Raw genomic sequence first — 19,292 nt, 5'->3', positions numbered from 1 at the left:
CAGCAGTGGCACCCTGACAGATAGCTCTGATGATGGAGTAGTGGTCCCTGCAAAGGTCAGGTGTACCCAACCCTGTTCTTCTGCTGTTGTTGAGGTGCAAGAACTGCAGGGCTCTCGTATGGAGCAGAGAGTCAGTACTAGTGCTGCTCATCCTTCTGGTGAACTGGCAAGCACCATCGGCCTAGTACATCCTGATCATACATCCGGCACTGCAGTAACACTTGGTGATGTGGCAAGTCCCATAAGTGCAGTTCAAGCTGGTGTGGTGGCTAGCACAACTAGTGTCCCGCAGCCACCAAGAAGACAAAGACAGGCCCGTCAAGCCCATAGTGCCCTTCCTGCTGCATTTGGCAATCCGAGCTGGGAGCCCAACATTTCTGCAGCAGAATTCAGGTGGAAACAGTTGATTTTACGTCACTTGATTTTTATTTGCTGTTTTTCACGGAAGATCTCTATAGATCTATTATGGACCAAAGCAATTTGTATGCTCGTCAAGTCATCACCGCTAATCCCCAGTTGACCCCGTGCCAGAGATTGGAGACCTATTACATCCCCCCTCATGGGCATAACTAAAAAAGTCAGTTGCGGTCATATTGGTCCGCTGACCCAATTCACCATATGCCCGTGTTCTCTGCCTCCATGACCAGGACACAATACGAGCAGATCTTGTGGTTCATGCATTTCAATGACAATGAATTCTGTCGTCCTCGGGGTGACCCTGAATACGAACAGCTCCACAAAATTTGGCCCCTCATAAACCACTTCAACCAACAGTTTGCAGCCTTGTTTACTCCCGATCAAGTTGTCTGCATTGATAAGTCCCTGATTAAGTTTTCTGGCCACTTACCATTCAAACAGTATCTTCTCAGCAAGTGTTCCAGATATGGGGTCAAGATCTAAAAGGTCTGTGACAGGGCAACAGGCTATACATATAGTTTTATGGTTTACGAGGGAAGAGATAGTTACGTAGAGCCGGAGAACGGCCCAGACTACATAGGGAGCACTAGTAAGATTGTGTGGGACTTGGTGTCACCCTTATTCGGAAATGGGTACCACTTGTATGTGGACAGTTATTACACAAGAGTGCCACTTTTTAGTCACTTGTTTGATCGTGGAATTGGCGCATGTGGCACAGTGCGATTTAATCACTGGGGCTTACCCAGCGGCTTGTAGATTCCCATCTTGGGCTGGGGCAGAGAGCTTGCTTCAGATGTAATAATTTGCACGCTGTGAAGTGGAGAGATAATAAGAATGTTTTCGTTCTGTCCTCCCTTCATGCAGACACAACGGTCCAAATTCAAACGGCCAATGCTGTTGTGGTGAAAAAAACTCTGTATCCACAAATACAACCTTAACATGGACCTTAACTACTTGCCGTCGCCGCACCGTCATTTTACGTCCACAAGGTGGCTCTCCTAGGCGAGACCACGTAAATGGACGTCCTACCCTTTAGCCGCCACTAGGGGCGCACGCGCGCCGCCGGAGGCGCGCGCGCGCGCCCCCCGCTCGCCCCCGACTCCCGTGCGTGTGCCCGGCGGGCGCGATCGCCGCCGGGCACACGCGATCGCTCGGTACAGAGCGGGGAACGGGAGCTGTGTGTGTAAACACACAGCTCTCGTTCCTGTCAGCAGGGGAAATGCTGATTTTCTGTTCATACAATGTATGAACAGAAAATCAGTGTTTCCCCAAGTGAGGCCACCCCCCCCCCCCACAGTAAGAACACACCCAGGCATACTTAACCCCTTCCCCGCCCCCTAGTGTTAACCCCTTCACTGCCAGTGGCATTTTTATAGTAATCTAATGCATTTTTATAGCACTGATCGCTATAAAAATGCCAATGGTCCCAAAAATGTGTCAAAAGTGTCCGAAGTGTCCGCCATAATGTCGCAATACCGAAAAAAAAATCGCCGATCGCCGCCATTACTAGTAAAAAAAATATTAATAAAAATGCCATAAAAATACCCCCTATTTTGTAAACGCTATAACTTTTGCGCAAACCAATCAATAAACGCTTATTGCGATTTTTTTTACGAAAAATATGTAGAAGAATACGTATCGGCCTAAACTGAGGAAAAAAAATGTTTTTTTATATATTTTTGGGGGATATTTATTACAGCAAAAAGTAAAAAATATTCATTTTTTTCAAAATTGTCGTTCTATTTTTGTTTATAGCGCAAAAAAAAAAAAACGCAGAGGTGATCAAATACCACCAAAAGAAAGCTCTATTTGTGGGAAAAAAAGGACGCCAATTTTGTTTGGGAGCCACGTCGCACGACCGCGCAATTGTCTGTTAAAGCGACGCAGTCCCGAATCGCAAAAAGTACTCTGGTCTTTGGGCAGCAATATGGTCCGGGGGGTAAGTGGTTAACGACCAGTTGTTGGCGCCGTACCTAATTGCCCGTAAGGCCAGACGTGTCTGTATATTTATTACAATTGGCTCTGCTGAATGCTTATGTGCTATACAAAGCTTCAGGATGAACTGGACCTCGTTGTCAGGCATGTGATAAATGTGGGGTAACAGTGAAAAGAATTTAAATAATTATCAACCAATCAGAAAAAAACTGAAACAATGAAAAAAACAAAGCTCCTCCCATCCCCAGACTGGTATGACATCGCAAATCCCACCAAAACAGCTTTTTGGAAAGTAGACACCCCAAGGTATTTGCTGATAGGCATGTTGAATCCATGGAATATTTTATATATTTTTTTGCACAAAGTTGTCACTAAATGATATATTGCTCAAACATGCCATGGGCATATGTCGAATTACACCCCAAAATACATTCTGTTGCTTCACCTGAGTACGGGGATACCAGATGGTTTAGACTTTTTGGGAGCCTAGCCTTGTACAGGACCCCCGAAAAACCAATCACCGCCTTCAGGCTTTCTAAGGGCGTAAAATGGTGATTTCAATTTCTCACTACCTATCACAGTTTCGGAGGCCATGAAATGTCAAGATAACACAAAACCCCTACAAATGACCCTGTTTTGGAAAGTAGACACTTCAAGCTATTTGCTGAGAGGCATGTTGTGTCCATGGAATATTTTATATTTTGCCACAAGTTTCGGAAATAATTTTTTATTTTTTTTTGCACAAAGTTGTCACTAAATTATATATTGTTCAAAGATTGCATGGTTATATGTGGAATTACACCCCAAAATACATATTTTTATAATACATCACCGCCTTCAGGCTTTCTAAGGGCATAAAATGGTGATTTTACTCCTCACTACCTATCACAGTTACAGAGGCCCTGAAATGTCCAGATAGCACAACCCCCCCCCCCCCAAATTACCCCATTTTGGAAAGTAGACACCCCAAGGTATTTGCTAAGAGGCATGGTGAGTATTTTGCAGCTCTCATTTTTTTGAAAATGAAGAAACAAAAATGTATCTTTTCAATTTTCCAAACTTTGTGACAAAAAGCAAGATTTTGGGGTGTAATTTCACATATGCCCATGGCATGTTTGAGCAATATCTCATTTAGTGACAACTTTGTGGAATACATTTTTTTTTTGTAATATTCCCGCAACTTGTGGCAAAATATAAAATATTCCATGGACTCAACATGCCTCTCAGAAAATAGCTTGGGGTGTCTACTTTCCAAAATGGGGTCATTTGGGGGGGGGGGGTGCTATCTTTGCATTTATGGCCTTCAAAACTGTCATAGGTAGGGAGGAGTGAAATCAAAAGTTTACGCAGGCAGTTCTTGGTTTTCGGGGTCCTATACTCGGCTTGGCTCCCAAAAAGTCTTACAAATGTGGTATCTTCATACTCAGTAGAAGCAGCGGGTTGTATTTTGGGGTGTAATTCCACATATAACCATGCCATGTGTGAGCAATATATAATTAATTTAGTGACAACTTTGTGTAATTTTTTATTGGCTTGTGACAAAAAAAAATATTCAATGGGCTCAACATGCCTCTCAGCAATTTCCTTGGGGTGTCTACTTTCCAAAATTGAGTCATTTGGGGGGGGGAGGCAGCGTTTGTACTGCAGTGCCATTATAGCACCTCAAGAAATTAGATAGGCAGTCAAAAACTAAAAGTTGCGTAAATTCCAGAAAATGTACCCTAGTTTGTAGACGCTATAACTTTTGCGCAAACCAATAAAAATACGCTTATTGAATTTTTTTTTAACCAAAGACGTGGCTGAAAAGATTTTGGCCTAAATGTATGACTAACATTGAGTTTATTGAAGTTTTTAATAACAAAAAGTAGAAAATATCTTTTTTTTTCAAATTTTCATTTATATTGCAAGAAATAAAAATCACAGAGGCAATCAAATACCATCAAAATAAAGCTCTATTTGTGGGGGAAAAAAACCCGCAAATTTCGTTTGGTTACAGCATAGCATTACTGCGTAATTACCAGTTAACCACTAGCCGACCGCGCACCGTCATTATACGGCGGCAGGTCGGCTCTTCTGGGCGAGAGCCTGTAGCTATACGGCGGCTCCTTGAGCCGCCACTAGGGGGCGCGTGCGCGCCGCCGGAGGCGCGCGCGCGCACCCCAGCTCGCCCCCGACTCCCGTGCGTGTGCCCGGCAGGCGCGATCGCCGCCAGGCACACGCGATCGCTCGTTACAGAGCGGGGACCGGGAGCTGTGTGTGTAAACACACAGCTCCCGGTCCTGTCAGCGGGGGAAATGCTGATTTTCTGTTCATACAATGTATGAACAGAGGATCAGTGTTTCCCCTAGTGAGGCCACCCCCCCCACAGTAAGAACACACCCAGGCATACTTAACCCCTTCCCCGCCCCCTAGTGTTAACCCCTTCACTGCCAGTGGCATTTTTATAGTAATCCAATGCATTGTTATAGCACGGATCGCTATAAAAATGCCAATGGTCCCAAAAATGTGTCAAAAGTGTCCGAAGTGTCCGCCATAATGTCGCAGTACCGAAAAAAAATCGCTGATCGCCGCCATTACTAGTAAAACAAATATATTAATAAAAATACCATAAAAATACCCCCTATTTTGTAAACGCTATAACTTTTGCGCAAACCAATCAATAAACGCTTATTGCGATTTTTTTTACGAAAAATATGTAGACGAATACGTATCGGCCTAAACTGAGGAAAAAAAATGTTTTTTTATATATTTTTGGGGGATATTTATTATAGCAAAAAGTAAAAAATATTCATTTTTTTTTAAATTGTCGCTCTATTTTTGTTTATAGCGCAAAAAATAAAAACCGCAGAGGTGATCAAATACCACCAAAAGAAAGCTCTATTTGTGGGAAAAAAAGGACGCCAATTTTGTTTGGGAGCCACGTCGCACGACCGCGCAATTGTCAGTTAAAGCGGCGCAGTCCCGAATCGCAAAAAGTCCTCTGGTCTTTGGGCAGCAATATGGTCCGGGGGTTAAGTGGTTAAAGCAGGGCAGTGCCAACTTGTTAAATGTGCTCTGGTCATTGAGCAGCCAAATCTTCCGGGGCTGAAAAACAAAAGTTTTTCAGGCTCTAGAAAAAACATTGTTTTTTTCAACTTCATCATTAAAACGGCCTTGCCTACACACGATCGTTTAAAAAAAAATCTCTAGCAAAGCGCAGTGACGTACAACATGTACAACGGCACTCTAAAGGGGAAGTTCCATTCGGATGACGCCACCCTTTGGGCTGCTTTAGCTGATTTTGTGTTAGTAAAAGACGATTCGCGCTTTTCTGTTACAGCGTAATGAATGTGCTTACTCCATTACGAACGGTAGTTTTACCAGGACGAGCGCTCCCGTCTCATAACTTGCTTCTGAGCATGCGCAGGTTTTTTACAACGTTAAAGCCCACACTTGATCATTTTTTACAACCCGAAAAACGACAACGTTTAAAACGTTGTGAAAAAATAGAGCATGTTCGAAAAATTTTTTTGCCTGTTTTTCAGAACCCGAAAAATGCTTGTTTTAAATTACATTTTTAAAAAAACGTTAGTTTTTTACAACCCGAAAAATGATCGTGTGTACGCGGCATGAGATATTTTTATGTCATTTTTCTTTATTTAATTTTTTTACTAGTAATGGCGGTAATCAATGATTTTTAGCAGGACTGCGAAATTGTGGCAGACAAATCAGACACCTAACTGACAGTTTTGACACTTTTTTGGGAACCAGTGACATTATTACAGTGATCAGTGCTAAAAATATGCAATATTACTGTACTAATGACACTGGCAGGGAACCCCACACGCGTTACACCGCTCTGCTGAAGTCACTGCATTTTATTACAAGCACTATTTTAGTTACTAAAATGTGAGTGTATTTACTTTTTTTTATTAAATATCTTCCAGTTTCAAAACGGAATTACACCATGTGCCTCCCTTTTTTTCTTCTTCTATAAACAACATTACACTGGAGAAACGGGTTTCCCATTTTAATAAAATCCTACTGAGGCATTTACCATCTAATCGGAGGCCGTGTCTGCTGAGGCAATTTTTTCTTGGTGTATCACACCACAAGTTTAATTGACTCATTAGGTATACCTGTTTGAGTTTAATCTTTCTGGTAAGCCTTTGGACTTTTTAGTGGTGGATCATCTATCAGAGAGTTTTCAGCACATTATTTTTCTCAAGTCACTTTGATGTTCAGTCCACTTCTTGACTGACTCTAAACCACTCTTTGGACTTTCTTATTATCACATTGCTTACCTGATGTACCGTTTTGACTGTTTATTTACTTGTGATATTTTTTTTTTATATTATCTTTAATAATAATAATATTTTTTAAGTCCTCTCTCCTTTTAAACACTTGCACATTGTCACTATTGTGTTTTGTTACCTTTTTTTAGGGGTTTACAGATCATGTAAATTGTGTATTTTTTCAAACACTTTTAGCCTCAGTTTACACTGAGGCCTTGTACACACGACCAGACATGTCCGATGAAAACGGTCCGCGGACCATTTTCATCGGACATGTCTGCTGGGAGGTTTTGGTCTGATGTGTGTACACACCATCAGACCAAAATCCCCGCGGACAGAGAATGCGGTGATGTATACTACACCGACGTTCTCTAACACGGAAGTACAATGCTTCCACGCATGCGTAGAATCAATTTGACGCATGCACGGGATTTCGGTCCGCTGGTTATACGTACTAACCAGAATATGATTTAACCTTTTAACATTAAAGAAATAAAATTAAATAGAAAATGTACCATCATCCTAATATTCTAGTAAAGAATTGGGTGTCCCAGGGAATCCCTATAACCCCTGAGACTCCAACAGGAGAAAGTGGGCGGGGAGGACTATACCGGTACTTTAAGAAATTGGTTGCACACAACCAGAGTGAGTCACATTAGATCAATGGTAGAAAATTTATTCACATAGATACATTAGACATGTACATGTATTTTTTATGCTGTCTAATGTATCTATGTGAATACATTTTCTACCATTGATCTAATGTGACTCACTCTGGTTGTGTGCAACCAATTTCTTAAAGTACCGGTATAGTCCTCCCCGCCCACTTTCTCCTGTTGGAGTCTCAGGGGTTATAGGGATTCCCTGGGACACCCCATTCTATACGTACTAACCAGCAGACATGTCCGACGGACAGGTTTCCAGCGGACAAGTTTCTTAGCATGCTAAGAAACTTTTGTCCGCTGGAAACCTGTCCGCTAGGCCGGAAAAATATCCGCTAGGCCCTACACACGGTCGAACATGTCCGCGGAAACTGGTCCGCGGACCAGTTTCAGCAGAAATGTTCGGTCATGTGTACAAGGCCTGAGACTACCCACTAGCGCTGCACTTATTCTCTACACGTTGTACTAATGACACTGGCAGGGAAGGGGCTAACATCAGGGGTGATAAAAGGGTTAAATCTGTGCCTAGCTGGTGCTTGCTAACTGTGTGGTGGATGGTCTGACTGGATGGAGACAGAGATTGGTGTTCCTGCTTAGCATCGGGGTATGGAGGGGTGAATACAGCGCGTTTTAGAAGCCCACCTACCATTTCAAGTATATAATATATATAGTCATATGTCGACCTGCCATGCAGTTCGTTGGCAAGCGTACCTCAAAGACCCACACCATTTTTCAGACATTTCCACGTCTGACCCTCCTCTGTCTACACAGGACAATCACATGATTATTATTTTTTATATACTGTTTTATATACTGTTTTAATTGATTTCTAGAATCGAAACTATCTATATATTTTTGTATTCTTTAATTTAATATTAGTGCATAAGTTGCTGTGTCACTCTGGAGGCACTTTGCCATGTGTAAATAGTTTGCTAGTTCCATTGGAATGTCCAATTTTAATGTCAAATTGCACTTTTGTGTCTAAATAAATCTATTTTTTTTAGAGAAAATTTTCTGTACGACTACATCCTTTACAATGTATTGTGCCTGAAAAGTCCAATAACTTGCCCCCAGTTTATTCCTTCCTCATACTTAAATAGGACGTGGCACCTGCCTTACCAGTCAGTGTCCACATGCTCACTACATGTGAGGATACTGCTCCCCTTTCCCTTCTCCCTTTTTTTCATTATCTTTCACGGTGCATTGGGTGACTCTGCTGGCAGCTGGAAAGGATGCAGGACAAGGTACAGTAGTGTTGGAGGTTGTTCCGCCACCACGCCTCCAAAATGCTACTACTGGTTGTGACACACCTCTCTCCACCCCCTCCTCTTCTTCTTCCTTTGTGGCCTCTTCCTGTGCTGATGTGTCCTCAGAACCAGCAGTGCTCCGTAGGCGTTCAAGGGGCTACGCAGGTTCGCAGGCAAAGAGATGCCATGCGGTGCTTGAGCTGGTGTGCTTGGGGGACAGGAGCCACGCTGGGGCAGAGGTTCTGTCAGCTCTGTAGGGGCATGCTTAGAGGTGGGTGATGCCACGCCAGCTTAAGCCAGAAATTATGGTTTGCGACAATGGCACCAACCTCCTCTCCGCCCTGCGACAGGGACAACTGACCCATGTGCCCTGTTTTGCTCATGTCCTTAACTTGGTGGTGCAGTGGTTCTTGGGCAGGTACCCGGGCTTACAGGATGTCCTGAAGCAGGCCAGGAAACTCTGTGTGCATTTCCGATGGTCATATAATGCCAGGGCTCGGCTGGCAGACTTTCAAAAGGAATACATCCTGACCAAGAACCGCCTAATCTGTGACATGCCCACCAGGTGGAACTCTACGTTGGCCATGCTGCAGCGGCTGCACACGCAGCAGAGGGCCATCAATGAGTATCTGTGCCAATATGGCAGCAGGACAGGGTCAGGGGAGCTTGTTTTTTTCCCCACGCCAGTGGGCCATGATCAGGGATGCATGCACTGTCCTGTCACCATTTGAGGAGGCCACAAGGATGGTGAGCAGTGACAGTGCATGCATCAGTGACACTGTCCCTCTTATCCACCTGTTGGAGCACACGCTGCGTGGAATAATGGACAGGGCCCTTGAGGCTGAACAGAGGGAGGAAGAGGAGGACTTCCTTACCTCTCAAGGCCCCCTTTATCCAGACAGTGTTCCTGCTTGCCCGCCTATCACACAGGAAGAGGACAAGGAGGAGGAGGAGGAGGATTTTGTCAGCATGGAGGTGGAGCCTAGCACTCAGCAGCAGCAGCAGCCTTCAAGGGATCAATTACAATACCAAGAAACCCATGGACTTGTACGTGGCTGGGTATCAGGACACGTACTTACCGAGACCGAGATGCTGCACCTTTGCGGACTGGCGCTAACCTTCCTCTGAGGGTGGAAACAGAGAGAGGGAAGCACCAGAAGGCACCGGCACCGGAGGGTAGCTGGGTAGTAGCCGAGGTGAAGATCACAAGTGTGGGATCCGGAATCCACAGGATACGTTAGAAGCCGGAAGCCAATGCGAAGTCAATCAGGAGCAGGAATAAGGAAGTCCAAGAAGCAAGCCAGGTTCAGGGAATGGAGACAGCAGCAAGTCTGAGATTCAAGCCGGGATCAGGGTTCACAGAGAGAAGCGAGTCCAAAGTCCAGAGCCGGGGTCAGGGGTAAGAGAAGGCAGCAATCCGATAAACGAGCCGAGGTCAGGTATGTAGTCAAGCAATCAGGTAATCCAGGTCAAGAGGTTAGTTCAAGAGATAAAGCACATACAGGAACTGATGACAAACCAGCAACCAGCAAAGGGGAAGGGGCTGGCTTAAATAGGCCGCACTGGCCACTGATTGGTCCACAGGAGTACAGCCACTGATTGGTCCACAGGAGTACAGGTTCAGGACCAGGTTCCAACGGACAGCACACAGAATAGCACTGAGCAGTGGCTCAGAGACAAAAGAGCTGGACCTTCAATGGAGAGATCCTGGGTTCGATTCCACCCAGGACCAACTGGGGAAAGAGACCGTGGAAGGTCTGCGCCCTGACAGTGCCCCCCCCCTAGGGGCGGACTCCGGACGCCCAAACTGTCCATTAACTCAGGATGTTCGCGTTGACAGGCCCGAATCAACCGAGGGGCATGAATGTTTCTGGAAGGCTCCCATGAACTGTCCTCCGGGGGATAGCCCTTCCATTTAATTAAGTATTGGAGTTGTCTCCCTCTTTTCCTGCAGTTAAGGATAGCTTCCACTTCAAACTCTCTTTCTCCTTCAACCTCTATTGGTGGAGGTGGAGGCTCCGCTCTCCCTTGGAAAGGATCCGGGACCAGGGGTTTAAGAAGTGAGGCATGAAATACGGGGTGAATCCGGTAAGAATCAGGTAAGGCCAGTTCAAAGGCTACAGGATTAATCTTGCGTTTAATCTCGAAAGGACCGATGAATTTCGGGCCCAATTTTTGTGAAGGAACAGGTAATTTTAGATTAGAGGCGGACAGCCAGACTTTCTCTCCCACCCCAAAAGTGGGACAGTCCCTTCTACCTTTGTCATAAAATTTCTTAAAGTCCTCCTGAGCCCGCTGCATCACCTCTTGTAAGTTTGAGAAATTCTGTTGAATGGATACTAACCGTTCTTGGACGGCTGGAACAGAAGCTTCGGGAATGGAGTCCGGTAAGAAGGGAGGATGGAAGCCATAATTTGCCCAAAACGGTGTTTGATTTGTGGAGGCATGAATGGAGTTGTTATATGCAAATTCTGCAGATACTAATAGTGAACGCCAGTCATTCTGGGAGACTGAGCAGAAACAACGGAGGTACTGCTCCAAGGTCTGGTTAGTTCTTTCCGTTTGGCCGTTGCTTTGCGGATGATAGGCCGAGGACAGACAAATCTTCACTTCCAGGGACTTACACAGTTCCCTCCAGAACTTGGATGTGAACTGTGTACCCCTATCGGATACGATACTCTTGGGGACTCCGTGAAGTCTAACGACCTCTTTAAAAAAAAATGTTTGCCGTATCGGAAGCTGAGGGCGTGCCAACCATGGGCAAAAAATGTGCCATTTTTGACAACCGGTCAACCACGACTAGAATCGTGGTGAACCCTTCAGAGGGTGGTAGGTCAACGATAAAGTCCATTGAGATGTCTGCCCATGGACGTTCCGGAATGGGCAGTGGCTTGAGAAGACCCCAGGCCCTGGTGTTAGGACCCTTGTTGCGTTGGCAACGGACACAGGAGGCCACATAAGTTTTGCAGTCACGCCGCCACTTAGGCCACCAGAAGGATCGAGCAATTAGTTCGGAGGTCTTACGTGTTCCAAAATGGCCTGCCATCTTGAGGTCATGGAAGGTACCCAGAAGTAGCTGTCTTACTTCCCTTGGCACGAAGATCTTATCTCGAGACCACCACAAATCTTCCCGTTTTACAAGTGAAGAGGTTTCCGGATCTGTACATTGGCGAGATGCCAATTTAAGAGAATTGAGGAAGTCTGATTGAGCGATCAGAAAAAAGTTTTGAGGGTTCAGGATAGTGCTGGGTTCTGAAGTATTAGGTGTTTCCGGGAACATTCTTGAAAGAGCATCGGCTTTACCGTTCTTTGAACCGGGTCTATAGGTTATGTGGAAGTTAAACCGCGTGAAAAAGAGGGCCCAGCGAGCCTGCCTGGGTCTTAGACGCTTAGCGGAACGCAAATACTCTAAGTTTTTGTGGTCTGTAAAAATTATGATAGGGTGAGTAGCTCCTTCCAGTAAGTACCGCCATTCCTCCAATGCGAATTTGATAGCAAGCAACTCCCTATCCCCAACATCATAGTTCTTTTCCGGCGGAGTAAGTTTCCGGGAGGCGTAAGCAACTGGGTGCGAGAGGGATTTTGGCCCCTGTCTCTGAGATAAAACAGCACCAGTGGCGGACTCTGAAGCGTCAACTTCCAGGATGAATGGGAGTGTTGGATCTGGGTGATGTAAAACGGGTGCCGAAGAGAATACTGACTTAAGCTTAATGAAGGCTTCCTGAGCTTCCCGTGACCAATGGAACCGATTCCCTTGACCTGTAAGCTTGGTGATGGGGGAGACAATGGAGGAGAACCCCACAATGAACCTTCTATAGAAATTGGCGAAGCCAATAAAACGTTGGACACCTTTTCTATCTGTAGGAGCCGGCCATTCCTGAATTGCCTTGACCTTTTGGGGGTCCATGGCAACCCCATCAGTGGATATAAGGAAACCTAGGAATTGTATTGAAGTCTTCTCGAACTCACATTTCTCTGCTTTGAGATATAATTTGTGTTGTCTGAGGATCATAAGTACTTTTTTAACGTGGTTCCGGTGTAATTCTAGCGTAGCTGAAAAGATTAAGATGTCATCTAGGTAGACAACAAGGAAGTCGTCCAGGTACTGACGAAAGATGTCATTGACTAAATGTTGGAAAGTGGCCGGGGCGTTACAAAGCCCGAAAGGCATCACTAAGTATTTCAAATGTCCGAATCTAGATCTGAACGCTGTCTTCCACTCGTCCCCTTCCTTGATCCGGACAAGATTGTAAGCTCCTCTGAGGTCGAGTTTTGAGAAGATGCGGGCCAAGCGGAAACGCTGGAACAGCTCTGGGATGAGTGGTAAGGGATACCGGTTTTTAATGGTGACCTTATTGAGCTCCCTATAGTCTATACAAGGTCGGAGTGAGCCATCCTTCTTCTCGACGAAGAAAATCCCAGCCCCAGCGGGAGAAGAGGAGGGGCGAATAAATTTTTTCTCTAAATTCTCGTCGATGTAGGCCTTGAGGGCCTTTAATTCAGTTTCTGAAAGGGGAAAAATACGGCCGAAGGGAATCTCAGAGCCTGGCAGGAGATCGATAGGGCAGTCATACGGCCGATGTGGGGGTAAACAATCTGCTTGTTGTTTATCAAAAACGTCTTTGTACCCCAAGTAGGCAGGAGGGACGTGTAGAAGGTTTTCCGGTGGGCTAATGAGGGTGGAGCAAGAATCAGGAGGAGGTAGCAGGCAATGCTGAAGGCAAAAAGAAGACGTGAAACTGATGTCTCTGGTGAGCCAATTGATACATGGTTGATGGAGCTGAAGCCAAGGGAGTCCCAGGATGATGGGGAACATGGGAGATGGGATGAGGTCCAACCGAAGATGTTCTTGATGGCCAAGATCAGAGATGACGTGCAGGGGAAGTGTTTCATGTGTAACCAATCCAGAACGGGGAAGTGACCCATCCGCTAGGTGGACTTGAAGGTGAGTATCTTTAGTGCGGTGAGGGATGCGCAGCTTTTGGGCCAGGGCCAAGTCCAGGAAGCTGCTGCATGCTCCCGAGTCAATGATCGCCGGTAGGCGGGTTGCCCCTCCCGGAAGCTGCAGGGAAAGGAAAAGCACAACGTAAGTCTGTGATAGATGCGAGACATGGTAATTGAGGGTTGGTGCAGGTTTCAACTTACAGGGTCTCACCGGACAGGTGCGCAAAAAGTGGCCGTCCCCACCGCAATAAAGGCAAAGGTTGGCTCGACGCCTGCGTAGTCTTTCTTCCGGAGTGAGGGGCGGACGTACTAAGCCAAGCTGCATAGGCTCTGGATCAGGTAATGAAGAAGTTGGTGAAACCGAAGGAGGTGTGGGCACCGAAGGCAGACGTGGCGGAGCCCAGCTGAGACGGTTGGACTGGAAACGTTCAGAACGCCTCTCTCGTAGGCGTCGGTCCAACTGGGTGGCGGACTGGATCAGACCCTCCAGCGTAGCCGGGGTTTCAGAACGTGCCAGTTCATCTTTTAGGGCTTCGGAGAGACCCTGGCGATATTGGTACTTTAGGGCCAACTCGTTCCACCCAGTATCGGCCGACCACTTCCTGAACTCGGCGGTGTAATCCTCCACTGGGCGTCTACCCTGGTTCAGATTATGGAGGGTGGATTCAGCAGTGGATGAACGCAGGGGATCGTCATAGAGCTTGGCCATGTGAATAAAAAAAACTCGTCAATAGTGTCCAAAGCGGGACTCCTCTGCTCCATTAGACCATGGGCCCAGGCCTGGGGTTCATCCGAGAGGAGGGAGATGACAAATCCCACTTTCACCGCCTCAGAGCAAAAAGTCCTGGGCTGTAAACCAAAATAAAGGGTGCAGGCGTTTTTGAAAGCTCTGAACTTCCTACGGTCACCCGAGAAGCGTTCAGGAGTGGGTACTCGGGGTTCCGGGTTCGTGGTCATAACTGCTGGGGTTAATGCGGCCTGAGGAGCGGGATGTCCAGTAAGAGGGGCTGCAGGTACAGCAGATGGCCCAGGTGGGATGGCAAGTTGTTGTAGGCGGCCATCCATCTGGAGATAGCCTTCTTGAAGTTTTTGCACAGCGTCCGTCAAGGCGGAGACCTGCTGGCACAAGGTCTCAAAAGGTGAGTGCGCCCGGTCGGTCTCAGACATCTGGCTGGTTTATACTATCAGGACACGTACTTACCGAGACCGAGATGCTGCGGACGGCTCACCTTTGCGGACTGGCGCTAACCTTCCTCTGAGGGTGGAAACAGAGAGAGGGAAGCACCAGAAGGCACCGGCACCGGAGGGTAGCTGGGTAGTAGCCGAGGTGAAGATCACAAGTGTGGGATCCGGAATCCACAGGATACGTTAGAAGCCGGAAGCCAATGCGAAGTCAATCAGGAGCAGGAATAAGGAAGTCCAAGAAGCAAGCCAGGTTCAGGGAATGGAGACAGCAGCAAGTCTGAGATTCAAGCCGGGATCAGGGTTCACAGAGAGAAGCGAGTCCAAAGTCCAGAGCCGGGGTCAGGGGTAAGAGAAGGCAGCAATCCGATAAACGAGCCGAGGTCAGGTATGTAGTCAAGCAATCAGGTAATCCAGGTCAAGAGGTTAGTTCAAGGGATAAAGCACATACAGGAACTGATGACAAACCAGCAACCAGCAAAGGGGAAGGGGCTGGCTTAAATAGGCCGCACTGGCCACTGATTGGTCCACAGGAGTACAGCCACTGATTGGTCCACAGGAGTACAGGTTCAGGACCAGGTTCCAACGGACAGCACACAGAATAGCACTGAGCAGTGGCTCAGAGACAAAAGAGCTGGACCTTCAATGGAGAGATCCTGGGTTCGATTCCACCCAGGACCAACTGGGGAAAGAGACCGTGGAAGGTCTGCGCCCTGACACTGGGACGAGGTGGCTGTGGATCATGTCGTCCTCAGTGACCCAGAGGGATCATTACTGGCTGGCAACCCTCCTTGATCCACGTTACAAGGGTAAGGTTGCGGATCTTATCTTGCCGGGGCAGAGGGAGCAGAAGATGAAACATCTTCGGGAGGCCTCGCAGAAAGGTATGTGCCAGAGACTGGGAGGTTACAAAATCCTGGTCCTGGACAACGTGTTGCTGAGGCTTCGGTCAGTCAAAGAAGGAGCGGTGGAGAAGGTGGCTGTCTGACCGATGCATTCAGACAATTTTTTAGTCCGCAGCCCCAAGGTATGAGCGGTTCCAGCAACCATCGCCAGCGTCTGTTTTACATGGTGCGGGAATACCTAGGGGCAAGATCAGACTTGGATACCTTTCCCACCGAAAATCCTCTGGCTTACTGGGTCTTGAGGATGGATCACTGGCCAGAGCTTGCACAGTATGCAATTGAGCTACTGAAGAAAAAAAGAAAAAACAGAGTGCGCCAATCTGAGTGCAGTAAGCCCAAATTTAATAGCTGGAGAAAAATAAATGTACATATACAAAATGCCTACTCACAAATTTGAAGTAGATGGTAGGCAAAGAGACCAAAATTGGGAGATGTGGGCGATCAGCAAGTAGATATGTGCCTGGAGTCCTGCAGTGGTCTTGGCTGGCGGTCATCCGGAATGTAAGCTGTAGCAGATGGATTGGAATCGGTGTCAGGGGACAGAAACACCGGAAAGCCACAGAGGATGCGGCGTGCGCTTCAGCGTGGAGCGCAGCGTGCCGTCGTCGCGCCGGAAGTGACGTGCAGGTCCGTGCTGGCCAATAGGATAACGCGTTTCACAGCGTCAGCTGTTTCGTCAGATCCATGCTGTCCATAGAGGACAGACGTATTAAAAAGGATATGAAATGCTGTGATAGGCTGGCGGCAAACATCAATTTAACAACATTGGCTAGAATGACAGAGATGGCGAGTGTATAAGCACTGCACCAGCGCAATATACAATGCAACTTAAATATGTTACCAATATGTATGACAGACATTATGGGGTATTATTGGGTATTATACAGCTCATATAGAAACGAAATGTTAAAAACCAGGTAATGACAAGGGGAAAAAATTATAAATAAATCAATATATAATATATATACCTAGGAAATCATCATTACAAGTATGTTAAATGTTTAAAATGTTTAAAATACCTCACATTACAATAGATAATAATAAAATTATCCTAAAAATTATTATCAATATTAATTATATTAAAAATCATTGGTAATATATAAAAAACAATATAATAAATTTAAAGATATATATATATATATACACACGCCTATGTATATTACATATACAATATGCACACATATACATCACCATATTGGGACCTATCAAAGGGATAACGAATGTATAAAAATACATGCATCCATAAAAAATGCACATATATATTTACACGCATAACACCATACACACACATATGTAATAAAAACATATGTACTTATATGGTATGGTAAAGGTATGGCTCACACAAGTGCAAACAAATACAAGACTGGTCATATAAGATGTATATATGCACGTACTCTCCAACAGAGCTACTCCTAATATGACGACACTAAAAAAATGGGGAAGAACAATAGGGCACATAATTGATAAAGACATCAGATGACATTATTAGTGTCAATTTCTTCATTCAAGCCATACGGCGACATGGTGTTGAGAGAATAGATCCAATAGGTCTCCTGTTTGCATAAACGTTGGAATCTTTCTACTGCTGTAGGGGTTTCAGGAATTGCTTCAATAACCCAAACTTGCAGTAGTGATGTATCGCTGTGATGGTGGGAAGCGAAATGCCGTGCTACACTATATTTGGGGTTAGCTCCTTGAACAGCCCGCCTATGTTCACCAAATCTTGTGCAAAGAGGCCTGATAGTACGGCCAATATATAACAGGCCGCAAGGACAAGAGATACAGTAGATGACATAGGTGGTCGAGCAGTTGTAAAAAGAATTCAATGTATACGTCTTATTATTAACTATAAAGTTCTTCTTGCCATGCGGGACATTAACACAGGCCAGACATTTAGATTTTTTACATTGATACATCCCAATCAAGGGGATCAAAGTTAATTGTTTGAGTCTTACTAGTTTAGAATTATCTGCGGGTTTGATTTTACTGGGCGCAATCTTGCCTTTTATATTGGGTGCTCTACGATAAGCAAATTTAGGTGAAGGGGTAATGGAAGAAGATAAGTGGGGGTCCTGAGTTAAAATGGACCAATGCTTAACGAAAATCTTCTCCATTTTTTTGTGTTTGGCATGGTATTGGGTAATGAAACGAGTGATCGGTGCTGTGTTGGTTTTTTGGGGTGGAGGTGGAGGGTTACTCAAATATAGATCACAAGCATTTTTTACAAGATTGGGGGGATATCCCTTGGAAATAAATTTATCTTTGAGGTTAGAGCTCAATTCATTATAATCTTCAGGTCTGGTACAGTTTCTTTTGAGTCGATGGAACTGACTTTTAGGAACATTATTAATCCATTTAGGGTGGTGACAACTGGAATAATGGAGATATGAGTTAACTGCTGTTGGTTTGGTGAAATTCTTTGTACTGATAATCTCATTATTATGAAAAAGCTCTAAGTCTAAAAAACATAATGAGTCCGGATCACTTACTGAGGTGAAACTGAGGCCGAAAGAATTATCATTGCAGTAAGCTACAAAATCGCTGATACTAGTAATGGGCCCGTCCCATATGATGATGATATCGTCTATGTAACGACCATAAAAAACCATATTGGCCGTAAATGGATTGTTCTTATTAATATGGTGGGCTTCCCATAAACCCATAGTGAGGTTAGCATAGCTCGGGGCAAAGTTCGCGCCCATAGCTGTGCCCCTCTTTTGCAAGTAAAAATCATTGTCAAATTGAAAATAATTGTGTTCTAAACAAAACCTGGTAGCTATAAGGATAAAATCAATCTGCTGTGAACTTAAGTTCGAGTCTTCTATAAGAAAGTGAGATACTGCCTTGAGTCCTACCGAATGAGGAATAGAAGTGTATAGGGAGCATACATCAAGGGAAACCCACTGATATGTAGGCTCCCAAGAGTAAGGGGATAGTAGTTCTATTAAATGAGTTCCATCTCGAAGATATGATGGGAGAGCCTGGGCCAAGGGTTGAAGGAAATGGTCTATGTATAAAGAATAGCTGGTAGTAATGCTGTCCATCGAAGCCACAATAGGGCGACCAGGTGGATTATTTAAATCCTTATGGATTTTAGGTAGATGGTACAGATAAGGAACATTAAAAAACGGTTTGAGAAAGAAGGCGGCCTCCAATTTGGTTAGTATACCATCAGCAAGTGCCTGTTTTATAAGGTCACTGGATTCCAGGGTAAAGGAGGGCAAAGGATCAGATTTAAGTTTGGTATACGTGTCTTTATCAGAAAGTAACCTTTTAGCTTCCAGCAGGTAATCAGATTTATCTTGAATGACTATACCCCCTCCCTTATCAGCAGATCTAATAGTAATGGTGGGATTGGTACTGAGGGTCTGTAATGCTTTATGTTCTAATGGAGTAAGGTTCTTACAGAAATTGTTTTTGTTGGGAATGTCATGTTTGCAGAGTTCCGTAAGCTCCTTAAAGACCACCTGGTAAAAGGTGGAAAGATAAGGGCCTTTTGATTGGGTAGGGTAAAAAATGGATTTTGGTCGAAACTGAGTATGTATTATAGAGCGAGGAGATTGAGTATATTGAGACCACACTACAAGATCATCCTCGTCACTATCATCATTCCAGAGATCACACAGGTCATTTAGGGCCTGAAGGTCAGCGGAAGTGTCAACACTAGATGCAGTGATAGAAGGCACAGTAGGTTCTGGATGAATATCATAGGTTTTCATATTAAAG

Source organism: Rana temporaria, chromosome 1, assembly GCF_905171775.1.
Source record: "Rana temporaria chromosome 1, aRanTem1.1, whole genome shotgun sequence".
Lineage (NCBI taxonomy): Eukaryota > Metazoa > Chordata > Amphibia > Anura > Ranidae > Rana > Rana temporaria.
This window is presented reverse-complemented; position numbering follows the sequence as displayed.